Source organism: Bubalus kerabau, chromosome 4 (assembly GCF_029407905.1).
Source record: "Bubalus kerabau isolate K-KA32 ecotype Philippines breed swamp buffalo chromosome 4, PCC_UOA_SB_1v2, whole genome shotgun sequence".
NCBI lineage: Eukaryota > Metazoa > Chordata > Mammalia > Artiodactyla > Bovidae > Bubalus > Bubalus kerabau.
This window is the reverse complement of record NC_073627.1, coordinates 176,079,183-176,102,677: the sequence shown is the minus strand read 5'-3', so window position 1 is coordinate 176,102,677 and position 23,495 is coordinate 176,079,183. Positions and strand designations below refer to the sequence as shown.

The window sequence follows — 23,495 nt, the reverse complement described above, 5'->3', positions numbered from 1 at the left end:
AAACCACCTGGCACTCTATGGGGAGGAAACAGATGTCCCAGCTCTGAGGCATTTGTCATGAGAACAGCTTAGAGGCTAGGGAACATAGGGATTCAGGGGAGATCTGAAACTAACTCAGGTTCACAGAGTCAAACCCATTCTGTGTTGGACTGGAAAAGGACTCTTCCTTTGTGGCTCCTGTTGAGCAAATTTGCTAACCATTTGTCTCTTCTAATTAGAGTAGATTTGGGGAAAAGCGTGGTCAAGACTTGTTCTTGCCCTCAGATGCTGGAGAACCTTGGGCAAGTCTCTTTGGCTTTCAATCCATTCAGCTAGGGTGTAGTGTTTGAGTAAATTATATCTGAGGCCTCCTCAAGCTCTGAAACTCTATGCTCTTATTCATTGAACACACATTATAGATTTCAGGAACAGCATGGCTTTCTTGGAAATCAAGGGTTAATAAGAAATAAGACATGTTAATAAAACGTGGCTTCAGAGAATTCCCTGGTGGTCCAGTGGTTACGATTCTATGCATTGACTGCAGAGGGTGTGGGTTCAATCCCTGGTCAGGGAACTAAGATACTGCGTTGCTTATGGCTCGGCCAATGAAAAAGGACATGGTTCCAGCCTTTGAGACGCTCCTCCTCTGGCTGTTGTCCATGGAAAGAGTCAATACCACTGACTCCTAAGCTCATCTCTCCACTGTGAAAATGCTCAAGGAACTGAGGTGCTTCAACAACATTGGGAATGGTATGCTTATTGTTTTGTTTTTTTTAATCATTTTTCACCAATGTAGAATCATGTAATAATACTAGTAGAAGAAAACAAAAACAAATAAGAACCTTAAAAGAGCTTATTTCATTTTTTCTCATCCCCATTTGCATATATCTTTTCTCATCATTGTTACTGTAACAGACATACCCATTTGCATTGGTGTTCTTTTTACTCAACATTATATCATGACCATATTTTTTCCATAACACTACTCATTTTTCATGACGCTCTAAACCTGAAGATACTCATTGTAGCATAATCTGAAATATTGAAAAATTAGAATGAGCTTGAATGTCCAACAATAGAAAAATGGCTAAGCAAATTACAGTGCATCAACTTGATGGAATATTATGCAGCCAAATAATTGAGAATGATTTTTTAAGAAGGGCAGAATTCATAAACCACAGTGATTACTTAGAGGACAAACATAACAGTTCATTTAAAAAATATATGTGGGTGAATCATGTTTATCATGAATACTCTGCCTGTTCTCTAAAGGAATTTGAATTGAGTGGTTTTGCTAGAGGTAATTGTACCAGTGTGCAATGGTTAGCTCATGTTCTTTAGAAATAAACAGGTGGTTGTGAATCTTTGCAGAGCGATCTTGGGAAGATCAGTTTAACCCACTGGCTCCTGTTTTTTTCAGCTTTGTAAAGTCATAATTGTAGTTTCTTCCAAGAGTGGTTTTGAGGTTGAAATGGAACAATGCAAGTAAAACACTCAGCACAGTTCCTGGAAAATGCTAGGTGATGGATAAACTTGCCCACTTCTCTATACACTAGTATAAAGTACCTAGGTCAGACCATCTCCAAGGATCATTTGGAATCTTGGAAAATGTTGTCTATGCCTCTTCCCGTGTTCATTCAAACCACTGTGTGTCTGGTCTTGGGAACACTGGAGGCATGAATGCAATTCATCTTTATATAATGGAGAAGAATAAAGAGGGTAAAAAAGAATCAAAATTAAATATCCAGGTGGAACAGATCCTGGATCATGAGAGTGATCTCTTTGTACTCTGTCCTTGGATGGTGTTTCGAGTAAAATTACTTTCCTTTTTTAGCATGGTTCCCAACCCTATGTACATGGGTAACATGTTTGCGCTTTTAAAACAGAGACCTACCTTTGGGTTTCAACCTAGAGTTTTATTTAGTAGGTTTGAGGTGGAGCCTGGGCATCTCTGAGTTTTTATCAAAGCTCTTCCGTTGGTGAGACTGATGATCCATACACTCAAGACATGTTCAGTCTGGCAGTGACCAAGATATAATGGAGAATACCAGATCCACGCCAAATTCAGTGGCCTCCGTTTCTGCCTATAATCTTTCAGTAATCACATAGATTTATTTGCTTGCTTATTTTTGGCTGTGCTTGGTCTTTGTTGCTGCCTGTGGGCTGCCTCTAGTTGTGATGCAAGGGCTTCCCACCACGGTGGTTCTTCTTGTTCTGGAGCACAGTCTCTAGAGTGTGAAGGCTTCAGGAGTTGGGCATGTGGCTCAGGAGTTGCAGCGGGCTCTTGAGCATGGGCTCAGTACCTGTGGTGCATGGGCTTGGCTGACCTGTGGCATATAGGATATTCTTGGACCAGGGATCGAACCCATGTCCCCTGTATTGGCAGGCAGATTCTTAACCACTGGACCACTAAGGAAGCCCCAGTCAAATAGATTATAATTTTATGATGTCCTCTGGGCTGTACAATTCTGTGATTCTAATTGAGAGCACTTTCTGTTTTGTTTTTAGCAAAGGTAAGGTAACATACTATGAGTTGTATGCTGATGGCTGAGGAGGTTTAGAGTTAGATGTTGACAAGTGAGGCCTGGTCTTTGCCCTGTGCATCACACAGTCCAGTGGGGGAAAGGATCAGATGGGCAGTTACAGTAGAATGAAAAGGCTGTGATAAAGGCTGGTGATGAATTCCATGATGGCATGGAGACAGAGCACCGGACCAGCTTGGTGGAAACAGAGCAGAAATGCTGGCGTGGGAAACATTTAGGCTGAGTTCTGAAAAACAGGATGGAATTGTTGAAGGGAAAAAGGTGGGAGAAGATTTCATACAGAAGGGACGATGAATAGAGTGGGGTCAAGCGAAATGCCTGGCATCTGTAAGACCTCAAAATAATTTCTGTTGAAAACAAGGAAGAAGGGAAGGAAGGATACGTCTTCTTAGTTTCATTGAAATATAAACTTTCAGGAGCAGACAGCTAGAGGTGACACTGGCTGGGTGCTTTGGACTTTATCCTGATGACAATGGGAAGCCATCAAAGGATTTCAGCAGAGAAGTGATGTTTTGATATGTGGTAGAAAGGTCACTCTAGCTTTTGTAGAAGCTGGGAAAGAGGGGGACAGGGATGGGGTGAGAGAGAGCAGGTTGGAGACTATTGCAATAACTCAGGTGAGAAATGACACTGTCTGGCTTAAGGCAGGGGTGGTGGGGATGGACAGCATCTCCTTTATTACAGGATGTAGTCAGAGGCCACACCCACCTACCTGCCTCATGTGGTCCAGCCCCATCACCATGGCAACAGCCTCTTTAACATCTCTGGCCAGAGGGAGTGATAACAACTCTTACATCTGTTCCTGGAGGTCCTGCCTCTGTTTGTTTTCTGTGTTTTTTTTTTCTTCCTTTTCCTTCTTTTTTTCCCCTTTGATTGTATCTGATCCAGCCTCACTGGGTAATTGAGTGTTTGAGAGTGAAAAATTATCTCAGCAGCTTGGCCCTTATCTTGACAGCGAAGCAGCACTTTTAATTTAATTTTGTTCAGAGACGCATGGGTAACAAATTTCACTAATCGCCTGGCTGTCGCCTTCCGCATGGTAACGAGCCGTTTGTTACCAGGCAGCCCAGCGTAAATACTTGTGGGGGAGCAGTCGGGGGACAGAGACGGGCTGGGGAGGAAGGAAGGGACAGCTGCAATCAATATCAGCCAGGCTGGGGCTGCCATCCGTTGTGGAATCAGAGGTGGGAACCCGGCTGTGAAACAAAAAGAGAGGGGCTTGAGAGTCAGGTTCACCAGAGCTCTTGGCCTTGCTCTGCCTCTTCTCTGTGGGTGCAACCTTGAACAAGTGACTTCACTCGCTGCATCTTGAGTGTCCTGACTGAAGGTGTGGGTGCTAGTTGTCCCTACCCACTGGGTAGTGAGAGTTAAATGATGAGCAATACGGCAAGTTTATATACCGCCAAGCATTACTTCATGATATTTTCACTGCAGGTAAAGAACTTAAAGGAAAAGTTCTGGTCCCTCCCCCCTACTCCGATGTTTAAATTTCTTTCAGAGCATCAGCTTCAGAATGTTGGCCAACTTTTGCTTTTCTCTGGATGCAGGGAGCTCACTCACTATGGAGGCAGCCAGTAGCTCTGACTCTCAGAACCGTCTTGCTTCACTGGCATGAAATATGCCTTGCTCAAGGTTTTTTCCTTATCTTAGCCCCAGCCCTGCCTCTGGACCCCTGCAAGGAGTAAATTTGCAACCTCCTTCCTAGATAAGCTCCCTCCTCCCAGATTTGGGTTCCTCTTTTTGTATCCCAGGTGGCTCAGTTCAGCTCAGTTCAGTCACTCAGTCGTGTCCGACTCTCCAGTGGTAGAGAATCCAACTATCGATGCAGGAGATGTGGGTTCCATCCTTGGGTTGGAAAGATCCCCTGGAGGAGGAAGTGGCAACCTGCTTTAGTATTTCTCACCTGGAAAATTCAAAGGACAGAGGATCCTGGCGGGCTACAGTTCATAGAGTCACAAAGAGTCAGACACAACTGAGCGGCTAAGCACACACACACATCCAGATAAGAATACCCAGAAAAAATCAGTGCTAGAAAAACCCTTATAAGTCATATGGCACAACTTTGCATTTTACATATGGGGAAACTGAGGCCAAGAGAGAAGAAAATAGGTTTAAAAAGAGCTGTCATTTATTGAGCATCCATTACACACCATGCACTTTACCTGTGTTCTCATTTAGTCTTTGCCACACAAGATGATCTTCTGCCTTTGTAGGTGAGGAGACCGAAGCTCAGAGAGAAAAAAGCAGTTCGCTCGAGTCACAGTTAAAATAAGCATCACAGTGCAGAGGTTTCAGCTCACATCTGACTCCAAAGCCTGTAAGCTTTTGTGTTGTAGTTTTGGTCTCAAATTGCACAGCAAGTGAGCAGTAGAGATGGAACTAGAAATGACGGTCCCTGGGTTTTGGTCGTACAGCCAAGCTAGAAAAGGGTGCCTCCCCAGGGGTTGCTGTGTAAAAGGCGGCACAGTTTCCCACCACCCCCTGCAGTATCTGAACCAGAAAGCAAAGGAGACCATGAAAAGGCTGAAAAGCTAGCCAGTCAGTCTGTTCTTCCCTTCCTCCCTGCCCCGTGCCAGACGCCAGCCGCTGGACCCTTGGATCTGGATTTATGAGCCGTCTGGGTGTCTCTCTTTCTCTCCATCCTAAAGGGCCTGACTCTTCCCTCTCTCAGCTAATTAAAAACCCCAGCCTGGGCTGCCAGCCTTGGATCACAGGCTGCTGGGCAGAGGCGTTGACGCTGCTCTGATAAATCACCCCCAGGGGCTGCAGGAGGCTGGAGCGTTTGTCAGAGGGACTGAGCCCGTCCAGGGCTCCTCTGGGACACTTGGGGACTGCTACAAATGGACCATGTCCACCCCTACTCACCCCAGAAGGGGCTTCATTAGAAAATACGGAAGTAGGAATTGCCCAAAGCTGATGGGGTACGCGTGACACCAGAGTCATCTTCTGCAAGCATTTGTTGAGTCGCGTCATTCCCGCATATAACCGTGGCGGCTCCCTCTTGGCCTTCGTAATCAATTCTCCACTTCTTAGCCTGACGTTGGGTGAAGTGTAGCAGGGCATGGGAAGCCCTGACTTTGGAGATGGACAGCCTGAGCGTAGATCCTGGCTCTGCTGTTTCCTTACCTTACATATGTTACTTAACCCCAGATACACATATGTGTGTATACATATGTGGCACTCACTGAGACGTGTGCAGTCCCATCTTCGGCATTCTGCTTTATCATCCTGTCCCTGCAGCTGCAGCCATCCCCACCCACCCTTTTCCCTTCCTTCCTTTCCTGTTCTGATTGCCATTGAAAGTGTTAGTCACTTCATTGTGTTTCCAACTGTTTCCGACCCCATGAACTATAGCCCACCAGGCTCCTCTGACCATGGAATCATCCAGACAAGACTACTGGAATGTGTAGCGATTCCCTTCTCTGGGGGATCTTCCTGACCCAGGGATGAAACCCAGGTCTCCTGCATTGAAGGCAGATTCTTTACTGTCTGAGCCACCTATTACCTGTTGTTAATTTTAGTCAGAGTGGCCTCTCTAGCCTAAGATTCCATTCTGTCTTCTGCCCAAACACCCACAAACGCACCCTGCACGTCTTCACCTGCTGCTGTTTGCTGGTACCGTTCGGTCAGCCTAGGTTGCGTCGTCAATCCCGCTCCATCGGATAAAGCCAGACTGTCCTGCTAGGTCTGATTGGAATAAATATCAACTTTGGGATGCTCACCCTGATCCCTCCAGACAAAGCGTCCCCATGGCACATTACCTATATCTCTCTTACCATCTAGTGCTTGTCGCTTCTTTAAAATCATGGCTAGTCTTGTATGTCTCTGCTCCCCTCTTGAGTGGCGATCAGCAGCAGTGACTCGCTAACACCTGTATTACTAGCGTCTGAAATCATGTTTGACATAGTAGGTGTGCGGTAAATGTTCCCAATTAGAATAAGAATCCCGCATAACCCCACTCCCTGTATTGTGAAGTTGTTGTTGTTCTCCCCTCCCCAACCCCCGACAGATCAGAATGCTTTGGTACTCATCCTGTTTTTCCTGGCAGGTGAGGCCAGTGATGATAATGGCCTCACCTGCGCTGGTGTGCAGGGAGCTGTTGCCCTTCCGTGATGAATAATGCCCCAAGCCAGAGAGCTCACCAGTTCCACGGACTCGAGTCCAATTCTTCAGACTTTCATTTTAGTCTTTAATCCACCAGGACAGGCTCTGTTCCATTCTCAGCCTCACCTGGTGAACTCTGGCAGGATTTCTCCAGTTTCAAATCGCTCTTGCCTTTGTTTCTCAGAGGTGTTTGGTGGAGAGAAATTCGATCTCCTCCCCCAGGGTCTATTGCTGCAGTTACCCAAGTGCGCCCCCCAGTGGTTGTAGACTTTTTTTTCTCACTCTGAGAGCAGGAGCATTTTGTCCAAGCATCAGTCAGGCACTTATCAGTTCTGCGCTGGGGGTGCAGTGCATGCTTATCCTGTGGTGGGTGCTGGAGATAGAAGATGGATCCAACCTCCTTCCTGGCCCTGGGAAATTTAGTCTGCTGGGGGAAGCAGGATACCATTAAAACTGAGATATAAAGTCCATTGTGATAAATAATATGATGGCGGTTTCTGGGGTGTTACAGGAACACAGAAGAGAGCCTTCCAACTGTGTCTGGAATGGAAGGTGGATGATAGGAAAAGCAGAGAGGAGGATTTTTAAAGGAGAGGGGAGCTTAGAGGATTAGGGGAAACGAACCTAGGGATATCCAGGAGTAGGGTGGAGAAACGGAGAAGGCAATGGCACCCCACTCCAGTACTCTTGCCTGGAAAATCCCATGGGCAGAGGAGCCTCGTAGGCTGCAGTCCATGGGGTTGCGAAGAGTCGGACACGACTGAATGACTTCACTTTCACTTTTCACTTTCATGCACTGGAGAAGGAAATGGCAACTCGCTCCAGTGTTCTTGCCTAGAGAATCCCAGGGACGGGGGAGCCTGGTGGGCTGCCGTCTGTGGGGTCACACAGAGTCAGACACGACTGAAGCGACTTAGCAGTAGCAGTAGCAGGTTGGAGAAAAGGAGTGGTCAAGGTATCCCTGGAGGCAGAAAGCTGAGCAGGGAATAGGAGTGGGTGGGAGAGATCAACCAAGTTCAATCAGAGAGGGCTGGGGGCCTGGGGAAGGAGCTGGATACAAGCATGACAGAGTGCTAAAGCATCTTCATCAGTCAGCGACGATATGCCCAACATCACGATTCACAGTGTCTCAAACCAGCTGAGACTCGGAAGACTGTATTAGATACGAATTTAGAGGCCTCCCAAGGAGCCAAAAGACGGAGCGAGGTAAATTTATTTCTGTAATGGCCCTGTATCTGAATTTCTCCCTCACTGTATTGTCTTTCCCTTTTTCTGTTTTCTCACACCTCTCCTGCCTCATCTTTTGTTTCTCATCTCTTTTCTTCTCCTTCATAGATGTCTTGTTTTACTTCCATCTCTTTATTCCTTCTTTTTCTCTTTTTCCTTCTTTCACATCTTAAGGCTCTTTTGTCTTCCCTGCAAAATCCCCTTAGTCTGTACATCCAGTTTGTTTTTTTGTTTTGGATACCTAACCCTCTGTCTACTACAGAACAAGAGTTAGAAGTCAGAGATCCAGATTCTGCCGTTACCTTGCCAACTGGTTGGAGAAGCCACTTAACTTCTACCTTGATTTCATCCACGGTTTAAAAAAAAAAAAGAAGTTGCACTGTGTCTGTGCCACAAAATTCCACAACTCCAGTGCCACTTTCCTGGGTGCCAGCCTGTAGACCCAGGGGAACTTGGCCCCTGAGACTCTGCCACAAGAGCCTTGAACAAGATGAGCATCATCTGTTCAAATGGATGCTTCCATTGTCTTTCTCCTCCCCCTCTCTCTGTCTCAGTGTCCCCCCATCTCTCTCTCCCCATGTCCTTTCTCTCAATTCCTTCCCAGTTCTAACCAGACTGCGAGATAGCTGCATCCAAAGGGAAGCGCTTCCAAATTGGGAGAGTGATCTGTAATTGAAAGATGATGCTTTGGGTAGAAGGCATTTGTTTTCATATGCCCAACATCACGATTCACAGTGTCTCAAACCAGCTGAGACTCAGAAGACTGTATTAGATACGAATTTAGAGGCCTCCCAAGGAGCCAAAAGACGGAGCGAGGTAAATTCAAGGATATGCGCTGTTATTCAGGGGAACCTTCATTCTGGAAAACAATAGAATAATTTTTGTCACTCAGCACGTGGATTAGGGGCATCTTGTTGGGGTAGCAGAGAGCCTGGGATTCTGTGTAATATGTTGTTCAAGAGTATGGACTTGTATGCTAGTCTGACGTTCAAGACCTGAATGGCACTCTCTGACTGTGCCGCCCCCAGCAATTCACTCCTCTTGGATTCAAGATCTTAATCTGTAAAATTGGGTGATGGTGTTTTGTCTGAAAGCGTAATTGTCCAGATTTACTGCATTAACTCACTTAATCTCCTACATACGTTTCAAAGATGAGAGCTCTGAAGCGCATAGAGGTTCGGTTACTAAAAAGTGATAGAAGCGAGGTGTACGCCAGGTTGACCCCAGAGCTGCCTCATACCTGGGTCTGAAATTCTCTAAGTTTATTTTTTAGTAGACTTCCAGTTAGGGGAGCAAGAAAGGTGAGTGGGGGGACATGGAGATGCAATGGGGCTTCCCAGATGGATCAGTGGTAAAGAATCGCCCTGCCAATGCAGGAGACATGGGCTTGATCCCTGGGTCAGGAAGATCCCCTGGGGGAGGAAATGGCAATCCATTCCAGTCTTCTTTCCTGGAGAATTCCATGGACAGAGGAGCCTGGCGGGCCATAGTCCATGCAGTCACAAATAGACACGACTGAGCAACTAAGCATGCACGCACACTCATGGAGATGCAGTAGGAGGTGGTGGTGTTCAGTTGCCCAGTCGTGTCTGACTCTTTGCGACCCCATGAACTGCAGCACGCCAGGCCTCCCTGGCCCTCACCATCTCCCGGAGTTTGCCCAATTTCATGTTCGTTGCATTGGTGATGCCGTCCAACCATCTCATCCTCTGCCACGCTCTTCTCCTTCTGCCCTCGATCTTTCCCAGCAACAGGGACTTTTCCAATGAGTTATCTATTTGTATCGGATGACCAAAATACTGGAGCTTCAGCTTGAGCATCAGTCCTTCTATTGAACATTACGGTTTGATCTCCCTTAAGATTGACTGGCTTGATCTCCTTGCTGTCCAAGGGACTCTCAGGAGTCTTCTCCAACACCACAGTTGGAAGGCATCAATTCTTTGGCATTCTGCCTTCTTTACAGTCCAGCTCTCACAACCATGCATGACCACTGGGAAGACCATAGCCTTGACTATACTCTGACTTTGTCGGCAGAGTAATGTCTCTGCTTTTTGACACACTGTCTGGGTTTGTCATCACTTTCCTGCCAAGAAGCAATTGTCTCCTGATTTCATGGCTGCAGTCACTGTCCATAGTGATTTTGGAGCCCAGGAAGAGGAAATCTGTCACTACTTCCACCTTTTCCCCTTCTCTTTGCCATGCAGTAATGGGATGGGATGTTCTGACTATTTGTGACCCCATGGACTATAGCCTGCCAGGCTCATCTGTCCATGGCATTTTCCAAGCAAGAGTACTGGAATATGTTGCTATTTCCTCCTCTGGGGAATCTTCCTGACCTAGGGATCGAACCCTTGTCTCCTGCATTGGCAGGTGTGTTCTTTACCAGTGAGGCACCTGGGAAGCCCCACTGCATCTCCATGCCCTCTTACTAACCTTTCCTGCTCCCCTAACCTGAAGTCTATTAAAAAATACTTAGAGAATTTCAAGCCCAGGTATGAGACAGCTTTGGGGTCAACCTGGTGTATGCCCATGATCTTAGTTTTTATATATATATATATATAGATATATAGATATATATAGATATATATATATATATAGATATATAGATATAGATATATATAGTCTTAAGCCGGCTCTTTTACTCTCCTCCTTCACCCTTATCAAGAGACTCTTTAGGTTGTTTTTTTTTTTTTTTTCCTGCCATTAGAGTGGTATTATCTGCATATCTGAGGTTGCTGTTGTTTTTCCCACCTGTCTTGATTCCAGCTTGTGACTCAACCAGCCTGGCATGTCTCATGATGTGCTCAGTGTATAGATTAAACAAGCAGGGTGACAGCAGACAGCCCTGTCAGACTCCTTTCCCGATCTTGAACCAATCAGTTGTCCTATACAGGGTTCATGTCTCATGATGTGCTCAGTGTATAGATTAAACAAGCAGGGTGACAGCAGACAGCCCTGTCAGACTCCTTTCCCGATCTTGAACCAATCAGTTGTCCTATACAGGGTTCATACAGGGTCCATATGGTTGTTCCATACAGGGTCCGTACCATGCGATAGATATAGGTTTCTATAACTGGAAAGGAAGGAAAAGAACATGGATTAAGTCATTCATTTATATTCACATTAACTCTATAGAAGTATCCTAAACACGTGTATGAGTGTAACTGCGTCTGGGGCCCACAACTGAATCAGATGCGGTCTGTTGTCTAGCTGCCCTAGAATTTGCCGGGAGGGAAGGACAAGTAACACAAATGGCAAGTTCCAGATGCTGAGATGAGCTTGATGGCTGTGTACACTTAGGAACACTGGAAAGTTGGGATCCATTCTAATCAGAGGAGCAGGAAGGCTCCAACACAGGCTGGTGGCAACATTAAAACAGGATCTTAAAAGAAAAGCAGGTCCTCACTGCATGGAAGAGGCGAGGGACATCTCAGGATGAGGCCAGTATTAGTTTCCTGTGGTTGCTGTAACAAGTTACCTCAAACTGGGTGGCTTTAAACAACAGAAACACACATACTCCTACAGTTCTAGAGGCTAGAAGCCCAAGGTCAAGGTGTTGCCCGAGCGAACTTCTTCGGGAAGTTCAGAGGGAGCATCCAATTCCATGCCTGTATCCTGGCTCCCACTGGCTGATGACACTCCTCGGCATTTCTTATCTTGTAGATGCTCCACTGCAGTCTCTGCCTCTGTCTTCACATGACCTTCTCCTCTGAAAGTCTCAGATCTCCATCTGTCTTTGTCTTTTAAGGACTCCGGCCATTATCAGGATGTATGGACCTATCCTACATCAAGGATGATGTCATCTTGAGATCCTCCACTTAAATGCATCTGCACACACTTGTTTTTCTAAATAAGATCACATTCTGAGATTCCAGAAGAATATATATATTGGTAGCTACTGTTGAGCTACTTTAAGTGGAAATCAGAGGAAAAAATTCCTAGGTGTTGGGAAGCAACCAGATGGGGTTCTATGTCGACAACAAGGGGTTCTTGGGAACATCTCAAGTAGCTTGGACTCTTGACTCTGGCTGAGACTGGTCACCCCTTCTCTCTAGACCTCAGTTTCCCCATTTTAATAATAAGGCTCAGCCAGGATGATATTTCAGAGAAGGCGATGGCACCCCATTCCAGTACTCTTGCCTGGAAAATCTCATGGGCGGAGGAGCCTGGTAGGCTGCAGTCCATGGGATTGTGAAGAGTCAGACACAACTGAGCGACTTCACTTTCACTTTTCACTTTCATGCACTGGAGAAGGAAATGGCAACCCACTCCATTGTTCTTGCCTGGAGAATCCCAGGGACGGGGGAGCCTGGTGGGCTGCTGTCTATGGGGTCTCACAGAGTCAGATACGACTGAAGCGACTTAGCAGCAGCAGCAGCAGGATGATATTTAACATCTTTCCAGTGTTGATACTCTGGGACCTTGGGACTCAGTCAAAGACCGTTTTGCCGAGTAGATCCTAAAATAGCAATCTGGATGGGAGCTGGACCACACCACGTTGGAGGAAACCCCCGCCATCCCAGCGGCTCTGGCTGGACCGTGATAACAGCTCTCTCACACCGCTGTTAATCTTTAATTGGTATTTGATTTGATTTAACATGATCTTCTGCTTGTAAAACACCTTGAGATGTTTCTGCGTTGTGAGTGCGTCCTGGAAATGCAGCTTTATTGTATTAACAAGTTTCGGCCTGAACATAAAGGGAGATAATTAGAAACAGCAAAGTCCCTTGGCACGCTCAGGGCAGCCAAAAAGCTCTTGGGAAAACAATCCTTTCAGCTGCTTTCATGTATTCGAAAGAGAAAGCTGTTGGAGCAGCCCCAGTGGATAGAAGAGCTTGTTAGGGTCACTTGGCACACTATTTATAGCTCTCAGCCTGCATCGCCTTTATCCAGCTCCTGTGGTCCTGTAGCTCATAACCCCCTGGGTAAGTTTTTGCTGCAACCCCTAGGAGATCAACAGAGCAGCCCACTGGCTAGCCAGCAATTTGTTTATAAGATCTTTGGGCATGCAGAGTGTGCTTCCTCATAGAAAACAAGCACATAAACAGTGGCAAAGTTTCCAGGCTAGCCCACAAAAGTTGACTTGCTGCCTAGTGGATCAAAAACATCTCAGTACTATTGAGGTGCTCGCCAGGACCCCAGATGAGCCCTGGGTCTTCAGCCTGAAAAAAAATGTACCTTAAGGGTGACAAGGTCACAAAGTGTGGTTAGTTCTAAGAATAGCCCTAGCTGGCACTCAACTGTGCAACGTATTTGAATTAGAACTCTGCCTCACATAGCAGGTATAGGGGTCATGAAGAGTGGGGCACAACTGAGCCACTTCACTTTCACTTTTCACTTTCATGCATTGGAGAAGGAAATGGCAACCCACTCCAATGTTCTTGCCTGGAGAATCCCAGGGACGGGGGAGCCTGGTGGGCTGCTGTCTATGGGGTCGCACAGAGTAGGACATGCCTGAAGTGACTTAGCAGTAGCAGTAAAATCTGTGCAAACTAATGTGGTCGGGTTCCAAGGCTATTCCATGAAAAGTATACTTATATAGAATGCACTTGAAGTAAGAGAATACAGCAGGGCTGTTTTGCTTCGAAGGCTGCACATGGCATTCTATCTGCCCTCTGCCCTGGTGTGCCTGAGCTATGGCGCTAGGAAAAGTGGTGGTTTGTAGCCAAGGCCAGCCCCTCAAAAAGTTACATACTCTTCCTGCAAATTGATAGGATTATGAATATGGATTAAGTTTCCAGTCTTGTCTCCAAACCTAATTAACCTGTTAGATATGAGAAATATGAACAGTATTACATTCACTACGCATAAATATCCTTTATGAAGCCAATTCTAAAGATATACGTCTTCTGTGTTTCTGTACAGCGTGCTGAAAGTGCATGGGCAGGTATGCAAGCACACGCACTTACACGTGCACACACACACACGCACACACACATTCATGCTCATACACACACCATCACCATTGCTCTGAAGGCGTCAGCATCCACAGACACCCAACGGCATGGCTTGGGGCTTCAGTATAGATTTGATTGACTGCATAGCTCATCTCTCTATGATTTTATAAATATACATCATATTTTTTACTTGAAGTGCAGTTGATGTGCAATATTACATAAATTACAGTTGTACTGTATAATAATTCATGATTTTAAAGGTTATACTCCAGTTATAGTTATTATAAAACATTGGCTAGATCCCCTGTGTTGTACAATGCATCCTTATTATTTTTTTTAATTGGAGGATAATTGCTTTACAATGTTGTTTTGGTTTCTGCCATACAACAAGGCAGATCAGCCACAATTATATAGATACAGATATAGACATAGATGTAAATATAGATCCCCTCTCCCTTGACCCTGCCTCCTCTCTCCATCCCACCCTCTAGGTCATCATAGAGCACCAGGCTGGGCTCCCTGTGTTGCTAGCGGCCTCCCACTAGCTGTCTATTTTACACATAATAGTGTGTCTATATCAACGTTACCCTCTCAATTTGTCCTGCCCTCTTCTTCCTCTCTTCTGTCCACAAGTCCATTCTTTACATCTGTGTCTCCACTACTTCCCTGCAGATAGGCTCATCAGTACTATTTTTGTAGATTCCATATATATGCCTTAATATATGACATTTATTTTTCTCTCTCTGACTTACTTCACTCTCCATAACAGGTTCTAGGTTCGTCCACTTCAGTTCAACTAACAAATTTGTTTTTTTTATGGCTGAGTAATATTCCAATTATATATAAGTACCACATCTTTATATGGTTTTAAAACAACCTTTCTTTGATTTTCCGTCTGCAGGAACAATGGTGGACAATTCTGGGAGGGAAAGAAAATTTAAATATCAGGTTTCTGGACCCTATCCCAGAGAGTCTTATTCAGTAGTTTTTTATGGTAGAACCAGAGACCCATATTTAGAACAAGCCCTGCAGAGGATGCTGAGCTAGGGAGCAAGCAAAGCTGGATCAGCTCAATAAGGCAAGGATGTGATTGAAAGAGAGCTGCTTTCTAGGAGCTGGGTATTGCTGAGTGGTTCAAGAGTGGCTGAAAGTAGTGGTGGCCCTGTGTGCGTGCATGGTGAGAAGATGCTCTAATGGTGTCTGGATCAGCCAGGTACACAGGGGTGGCTGACACCTTGAGAAGCCCATGAGCATTGTGCTGGGGGCAGGCTGGGTCACTCAGCACCCTCCCTGTAGAGCCAATCCTGATGGCAGTGGCCCCAAATGGAGTCATGCTCCTTGCTGTGCAGAGATCAACATGCTGGACAAGGAAGGGCTCATTCTTGAACCAGAGAAGGCAATGGCGCCCCACTCCAGTACTCTTGCCTGGAAAATCCCATGGACAGAGGAGCCTGGTGGGCTGCAGTCCATGGGGTCGCAAAGAGTCAGACACGACTGAGCAACTTCACTTTCGCTTTCCAGTTTCATGCATTGGAGAGGGAAATGGCAACCCACTCCATTGTTCTTGCCTGGAGAATCCCAGGGACGGCGGAGCCTGCTGGGCTGCCATTTACACGACTGAAGCAACTCAGCAGCAGCAGCAGCAGCATTCTTGAACTCCAACCTATGTAAAGTCCCAGCTCCACCACTTACCACCTCCAAGACTTCGGGCAAGTAACACAGCTTCCCTGATCTGTAGAAGCACTGACAGTGTCTGAGTGAAGTTGAAACGTAATAATGTGGGTAGCGAAGCTATTAGACTAGGTGGCTCCAAATGTTCCTTCCCTCCTCTTTCCTTGCCCAGGGTTAAGAAAGTCTTCTGAGGACTGAGTTGAAGGACTTCTCTCCCTCTTCATCCTCCCATTGAAAATTCAAGGATGATAGAATTTATTTCTTTGTTCAGAAAATAGAAGCCAAAGTCCAGACTGGCATCAATAATTTTATCAACAAGTCACATAATGTTAGCCTCCCACTAACATCAGAATTTACCCACCTGACTCCCTCCCCTGTGCTGAGGGCTCAAGATAGACACTTAAGCTAGGTTTAAATCATCTCTATGTAAAGACATCAGTTAGAAAGAGACAGGCCACCTCTCTCCGATGAGCCCATGTAAAAATGTTAGAAATAATAAAACTGAACTTCAGATCAGCAAAGCAGAATTTTCTGGGGGTGCTGAGGATGGACTCGTGGGTGTGCTATCCTTCCTTAAAAAGAAAAATGGAATTGTGTCGGTACAGGGCACTGTGCACAGCACTTCTAAGCCTGTATCTATAGTATGTATGAAAAATGAAAGTGTTAGTCGCTCAGTCATATCCGACTCTTTGTGACCCCATGGACTGTAGCCCAGCAGGCTCCTCTGTCCATGGGATTTCCCAGGCAAGAATACTGGAGTGAGCAGCCATTCCCTTCTCCAGGGGATCTTTCCAACTCAGGGATCAAACTCCAGTCTCCTGCACTGCAGGTGGATGCTTTACCATCTGAGCCACCACACTGTCTCCAGTTCAAAGTCAGGGCATGACGGTCAAGTGGTAAAGTTATAGATAGATAAGTTGCCTAATCCTGAACTCCAGGAAGTGTTCACAGCAAGATAAAGGTGTCAATCCTAGCATCTGTGGTCTGGCCTGAAAATACTTAGAGTTCACTGTACTCTGTAACTGTGACCTAGACTTCTGCACATACTTCTGACTTCTCTGAACTTGGAGGAGGAAACTTCAAGACTGGCAGCCCCATTGAGGCAACCTGCTCTACCTCACTGGTATACTGGCAAGCTGGCTCTCTGAAGAAAAAAAAAATCTAAATAGCTTCATTTATAGCATTTGCCTATATCTATACAAGCTATATATATATATATATAAATAAATAATATGTGCTATGTTTATAGCATTTGCAACGGTTAGAACTAGACATGGAACAACATACTGCTTCCAAATTGGTAAAAGAGTATGTCAAGGCTGTATATTGTCACCCTGCTTATTTAACTTATATGCAGAGTACATCATGAGAAATGCCAGGTTGGATGAAACAGAAGCTAGAATCAAGATTGCTGGGAGAAATATCAGTAACCTCAGATATGTAGATGACACCACCCTTATAGCAGAAAGCAAAGAGAAACTAAAGAGCCTCTTGATGAAAGTGAAAGAGGAGAGTGAAAAAGTTGGCTTAAAACTCAACATTCAGAAAACTAAGATCATGGCATCCAGTCCCATCACTTCATGGCAAATAGATGAGGAAACAATGGAAAGAGTGAGATAATTTATTTTGGGGCCTCCAAAACCACTTCAGATAGTGACTGCAGCCATGAAATTAAAAGGCACTTGCTCCTTTGAAGACAAACTATGACCAACCTAGACAGCATATTCAAAAACAGAGACATTACTTTACCGACAAAGGTCCATCTAGTCAAGGTTAGGGTTTTTCCAGTAGTCATGTATGGGTATGAGAGTTGGACTATAAAGAAAGCTGAGTGCCAAAGAACTGATGCTTTTGAACTGTGGTGTGGGAGAAGACTCTTGAGAGTCCCTTGGGCTGCAAGGAGATCCAACCTGTCCATCCTAAAGGAAATCGGTCCTGAATATTCATTGGAAGGACTGATGCTGAAGCTGAAACTCCAATAGTTTGGCCACCTGATGTGAAGAACCAACTCATTGGAAAAGACTCTGATGCTGGGAAAGACTGAAGGCGGGAAGAGAAGGGGACGAGAGAAGATGAGATGGTTGGATGGCATCATCAACACGATGGACATGAGTTTGAGTAGGCTTCGAGAGTTGGTGATGGACAGGAAGCCTGGCGTGCTGCAGTCTATGGGGTCGCAGAGAGTCAGACACGACTGAGCAACTGCACTGAACTAAATACCTGTGGTGTACATTGGGCTGCCCTTGTGGCTCAGCTGGTAAAGAATTTGTCTGCAATGCGGGAGACCTGGGTTTGATCCCTAGGTTGGGAAGATCCCCTGGGGAAGGGAAAGGCTACCCACTCCAGTATTCTAGCCTGGAGAATTCCGTGGATTTCTATGGGGTTCCAAAAAAGTCGGACATGACTGAGTGACTTTCACTATGGTGTACATTCTCCTACCATGTCCGGTTTCAAATCATAGATTTAGCAGCTGCCAAGCGGCATCCCTGAATATTTAACAACTGGCTCTCTTGATTTGGCTAGAGCCAGTTCCAGTACACTATTGCTCCCATCCCACGACCAACCAAGATGTGCCTCCAGCGTCTCTACACGTGCTCATGCTCAATCGCTCAGTCACATCTGACTCTTTGCCACCCCATGGACTATACCCCGCCAGGCTGCTCTGTCCATAGAATTTCCCAGGCAAGAATACTGGAGTGGGTTTCTATTTCCTCCTCCAGGGGATTGTCTTGACCCACAGATGGAACCCACTTCTCCTGCATCTACTGCATTGCAGGCAGATTTTTTACCACAGATCCACCGGGTAAGCCCTGATATACCCCCTAAGGATTACTATCTCATTTTTCTCTGTATCTCGCAGTTTGGCCCATATAGAAAATATAGAAACTAGGTACTTATGTGTTAAAGAATAAACAAACAGTTGAATGATACATGAATAAACAAAACTGGACAGGAGGGTAGGAAATACTGTCTTTAGCCCTGAGTCAAGAAGAACACAGCATCCTCTTACTAGGAAGTTCTGTGTGTTGTACAAAATATCTGTACTTCTCTCTGGCAATGAAATGACCTGTAGAAGAAATTCTTCTACAGAGTTTGGGTATAGTCATCAAAACCCTATTTATCCCTTCCCCTTTCTGATCCATCACAAGCCAGGAGCTCTGACTTCAGATGTGCTTTGCATTTGATGACTTTTCTCCATCCCCAGTGTTGCCCCCACAATCAAGTCATTACTTACAACCTCTTACTCCTCACCGCCCTCTGGTCATGATGCCACTGTCCGCTGGCAGCCAGACTGAGCAGCATAACCCGTAACTCCCTCACATCCTTTCCTTCCCAGTACCTGTTAGTGTTTCTCCTGCTCCTACTGGTTAAGAGCAAACTCCTTACCTTGGCCTTTAGAGCCTTGCATGTCCCTGCCCACCTGTCCACCCTCATCTCACGTCCTCATTTCACTGCATTCCACTGCATTCCACCCCGGAACCTCCACTGTGCTGCTCAGAACACCCTTCCTCCCTACCCTCATCAGGACCGGACTTAACTGCCCCTTTCTCAAAGAGATTCCTCATCCCACTCTGTGCCTCTCCACTCTAGCGTGAATCGGCATGCACATGATATGTCTACCTCTATGAGTACCCACCCTGAGCAGACTGGGAAATTCACGAGTGCGGAGGCCACATCTGTTTCTGTGTTGGTCCCTCTGTCCCACAGTGCTGGAGAGGTGGCTATGGCGGCATGGGAGGTCTCCTCTCACGAGTGAGAAGGCTGTCACCTGGGAGGCAATGTGACAGAGTTTTGAGGGCGTCAATGTGGGATCAGCCATCATCCAGTTTAAGTTTTATTAGCTCTGTGATGTTAGGAAGGCAGTTGAATTCATAGGGATTCAGTTTTTTTCCACTGTGAGATGGTATAGTAATAGTAACTCCATCACAGAATGTTAGAAGGATCAAATGAGATAACTCCATGGAAGCCCGTTAGTCTAGGACTGTGCTTAGCCATGGTAGCTGTTATTATTTACTAGAAGACAAAGTGATACATCAGCTGAAACTCATGGGCCCCTTATTCTCTTCACCAAGGAGATAATGCTTAGATTTTGTTTTCCCTAGTTGGAAAGTTCCCATGAAAGCTGCTCCTTCTCTCCAAGTCATTGGTTAGAAACTCTTCTGTTCACTCATTTATTCATTTGTTCATTAACCAAACATTAGTTTAGCAACTACTCGGTACCGGGTCCAGTGGTGGAGAGTATAAGGCAATGTCCATGTCCTTGAAGAAGATGGAATTTCATGGGAGGAGATGGCAGGTTTACACTCATCTCTCCTAGTTATAGGATTTTCCTAGAAAACCTGGCAAATAGCCAATTGGAGGATTAGTCTGTAAAAAAAAAAAAATGGACTTTGGATGTGCCCTGTCTTTTGTAGTTGGAAATACCCAGGAAGGGAGAAAAGGGAAGAAGAGGGGGAAGGTCTGTCCCCAACATTAGACTTGAAGTAGGACCAACCAAAACATTATTATGCCCATTTTATCATTTGAGGAAGCAGATAGTACAAAAACAGAAGTGAGCATTCCAAAGTCATATAGCTGGAAACTGGCAAATCTGGGAAAGTGAACCCTGCTGACGTGTGCAATGGTATTCTCCATTCTTGGAGCTGCTGACTACTGGAAAACCAAGAAGAAAGCAGCATTGCTAATGCTGGCCCTGGTTGACGATTGAAGTGAAAGAAGAAATTCATAGTTATGATTCCCAGGGCTGTTGTTACTTCTACTCTAAACATACCTACCTCCTAGTCTCAATTCTTATACACTTATACATATATTCACATCCTTGCATATATTCATAGATTTCTATAAAACTGAGTAGGGCTTCTATTTTAGCTCTTTCAGATATGGACATTTTATAAATAAATATGTGCTGATGTTGTTACTATTATTGCTGTCCCATAAATTCAGTGGCATGTGCAGGAAGTTGCAGGTGTGTGTATTACCTGAATTACAGTTACTTAGGGAACTATTGGTGTCCCTGCCATCTCTACCAGAGTGATGCCTCTGCACAGCTCCTGCTGCAGAAATAATCTGTGTTCTTCCATTCCAGCCCAAGGAACCAAGTGCCTCTGGGGGTGGGATAGGGAACTTTTTTATAAATACACAAGGATGTGTGACTTGAATGCACCATCGCTGGTCAGCCCTTAGTCTAGGGGGAAGCATGACAAATTGTTGAGTCTATGGCCTCTGCTGATAATATTAATAGTGAGAGCAGCTAAGAACACTCAGTGTCTACCAAACGAGGTGTGCGAACCTTACCAACACGCATAAAGAGACGTAAAGAAATTAGGTAACTTTCTCGGAGTTACTGGCTAACAGTTATCAAGCCTTATTATCAGTCACTGGGCTGCACATTTGCTTTTGCTCAAGCAACTTGTGAAGTAGGCACTTTATTCCTATTTTATACACTGGGACAATGAAGACCACATTGAACCAGCAGCTTCAACTAATGGGCAGTGTGGTTGACCCCAGCTCTGTGGGAAGTTACGGGCTGTGCATCTAACTTTTTTCATTTTTTTTTCTTTGACTGCACCTTGCAGCATGCGGGATCTTAGTTTCCTGACCACGGATCAAACTTGGTCCCCTGACGTGGGAGTCCAGAGTCTTAACCACTGGACCGCCAGGGAAGTTTCAGGGCTATGATCTTAAACTCCTTTTTTTTTCTTCTTCTCATTGATCTCCCAAGCTTGCAGTGTTGAGAAATTATTGAGTTGGCTTTCAAGCTTAATATGTCTGATTATCAAGCTCTCAAGTCTTCCATGTCACCAACTTCACTTCTGGGAACATTATGTGAACGCAGGATCTTATGGAGAGAGAGAGATGCGAGAGGGGTGTGGGGAGGGGCGGGAGGGAAAGGGAGAGGCTGGGGTAGAGAGAAAAAAGAAGGTTCTCCCCGGTGAAGCCTGCCCTAATTTTGTCAAGCACACTTCAGCAGCTGCTTCCTCTCAGCTCTCCCCAGGTTGTGAGAAGTTTAGGGAAACAGTTACCCAGGCACCATGCAATCACATCTTCTCCCAACCTTCTCACCTACCTGTGTCCCTCCAGGCTGGGGCTGTACTGCCTGTTTGGTGAGCCCTGCGACTTGCTGGGGGCTTAGCACACACTGAATGCTCAGGGAACCTTTTTGCAGTGGGTGGAGGTCCCTTCTCAATCTCAAGGACTCCGAGTTTCCTGCTACCAATGAAGACTTTTCAGCCTCTGTCGGTCATTCATTCAAGTTAGCCCAGGATCACATATTTGTTCCCGTGTAACAGATTATGGCAGCATTAGCAGGTTAAAACAGCCAACAGATATCCCCTCACTATCTCAACCAACATTTGTTCTCTGGGTCAGGGATCCAGGCACCATTGACTGGTCCTCCAGCCCAGGGTTTCTCATGAGATTGCAGTGAAGTCTTCAACCACAGCTGTGATCTCCTCTCCAGGCTCCGCTGGGGAAGGGCTTGCTCCCCAGCTTCTTATAAGCTTGTAAGAGGGGTCAGCCTCCTTTCCCTGTCGTGTGGGCCTCTCTATGGGGCAGCTCCCAACAAAGCATATGGTTTCACCAGAGCAAGAAAGTGAGAAGAGCCAGAGAGTGTAAGAAAAAAGAAAAGTCACAATCATTGGTACCTACCGTACTCTTGGAAGTGACATTCTACAATTTTGCTACAGTCCATTTGATGAAAGTTAGACTGTAAGGGGAGGGGATTATACCTGGGTTTGAATACCAAGAGGCAGAGACCACTGGGAGCTCTTTTAGAAGCTGCTTACCTTGGTCCCCTTGCCCTATTTGTGACTGAAGTGAAAGTCGCTCAGTCGTGTCTGACTCTTTGCGACCTCATAAACTATACAATATAGTCCGTGGAATTCTCCAGGCCAGAATACTGGAGTGAGTAGCCGTTGCCTTCTCCAGGGGATCTTCCCAACCAAGGGATCAAACCTAGGTCTCCCGCATTGCAGGCAGATTCTCTACCAGCTGAGCCACAAGAGAAGCCCTCTTTCAGTTCAGTTGAGTTCAGTCTGTCAGTCATGTCCGACTCTTTGCGACCCCATGAACTGCAGCACGCCAGGCATCCCTGTCCATCACTAACTCCAGGAGCTTACTCAAACTCATATCCATTGAGTCGGTGATGCCATCCACCCATCTCATCCTCTGTCATCCCCTTGTCCTCCCACCTTAAATCTTTCCCAACATCAGGGTCTTTTCAAATGAATCAGTTCTTCGCATCAGGTAGCCAAAGTATTGGAGTTTAAGCTTCAACATCAGTCCTTCCAATGAACATTCAGGACTGATTTCCTTTAGGACGGACTGGTTTGATCTCCTTGCAGTTCAAGGGACTCTCAAGAGTCTTCTCCAATGCCACAGTTCAAAAGCATCAATTCTTTGGTGCTCAGCCTTCTTCACCAGTCCAACTCTCACATCCATACATGACTACTGCTCTTCTCCAAAGTCAGATCCTTCTTTCATTTCAGGCAGCTCTAGACTTCAAGAATGATTTATCACCAAGCTTCAGGTTCTCAAATTCTATCCAGGATGCTCCTCAGCCTCCTCTGGTGTAAACATCTGGTGTATTACAGAGTGTCTTTGCAGAATAAGGTTTGTGCCTTTAAGCCAGGGCCACTGGTCCTCCACTCCAGAGGGACAGTTGCAAATCTCATCCTTTGTCACAATATCTTTGGATCCCACCCCTTGAGATTATGAAGTCACTGGAGATTATGCAGCACCCCCAGCACAATGTCTGGCACTTAGTAGGTACCTAGCCCATCTTTGTGGACAAAATGAATGAATGAAGAGATGGTTCAGGTTTGCACAGGGCCAGAGGGGCTGGCCTAGAAGGACTGGCAACATTTTCTTGGATAAAGCCCACTCTCTGAGGCCATGAACCATGACTTCCTAGATAGGAGCCTACCTAACTATCTGGCTTCTTCTGCCTGCAGTTTACAAGTACCTGTAGCTCCTGTTCCTCCAGTTTATGTACCTTGCCCTGTTCACCCTTGCTGTTCCCATTCTCCTGGCCCACATGCCCTGTTTTCCTACCTGGCTGACTTCCCATGTTGCA

At 45.8% G+C, this 23,495-nt stretch overlaps 1 protein-coding gene and 1 long non-coding RNA gene across 2 annotated transcripts in view; one reads left to right on the top strand and one right to left on the bottom strand.

The window, feature by feature from the left end:
• The window catches only part of ASTN2 (astrotactin 2), a 1,029,079-nt gene that overhangs the window by 363,615 nt on the left and 641,969 nt on the right, over positions 1-23,495 (top strand). The gene's annotated exons all lie outside the window — the stretch shown is intronic.
• LOC129650710 (uncharacterized) lies at positions 3,176-4,887 on the bottom strand. The gene is made up of 3 exons (XR_008713958.1): positions 4,685-4,887; positions 4,217-4,386; positions 3,176-3,718 (listed from the first exon to the last, which is right to left on the bottom strand). It is a non-coding gene; the product is annotated as an uncharacterized LOC129650710 (long non-coding RNA).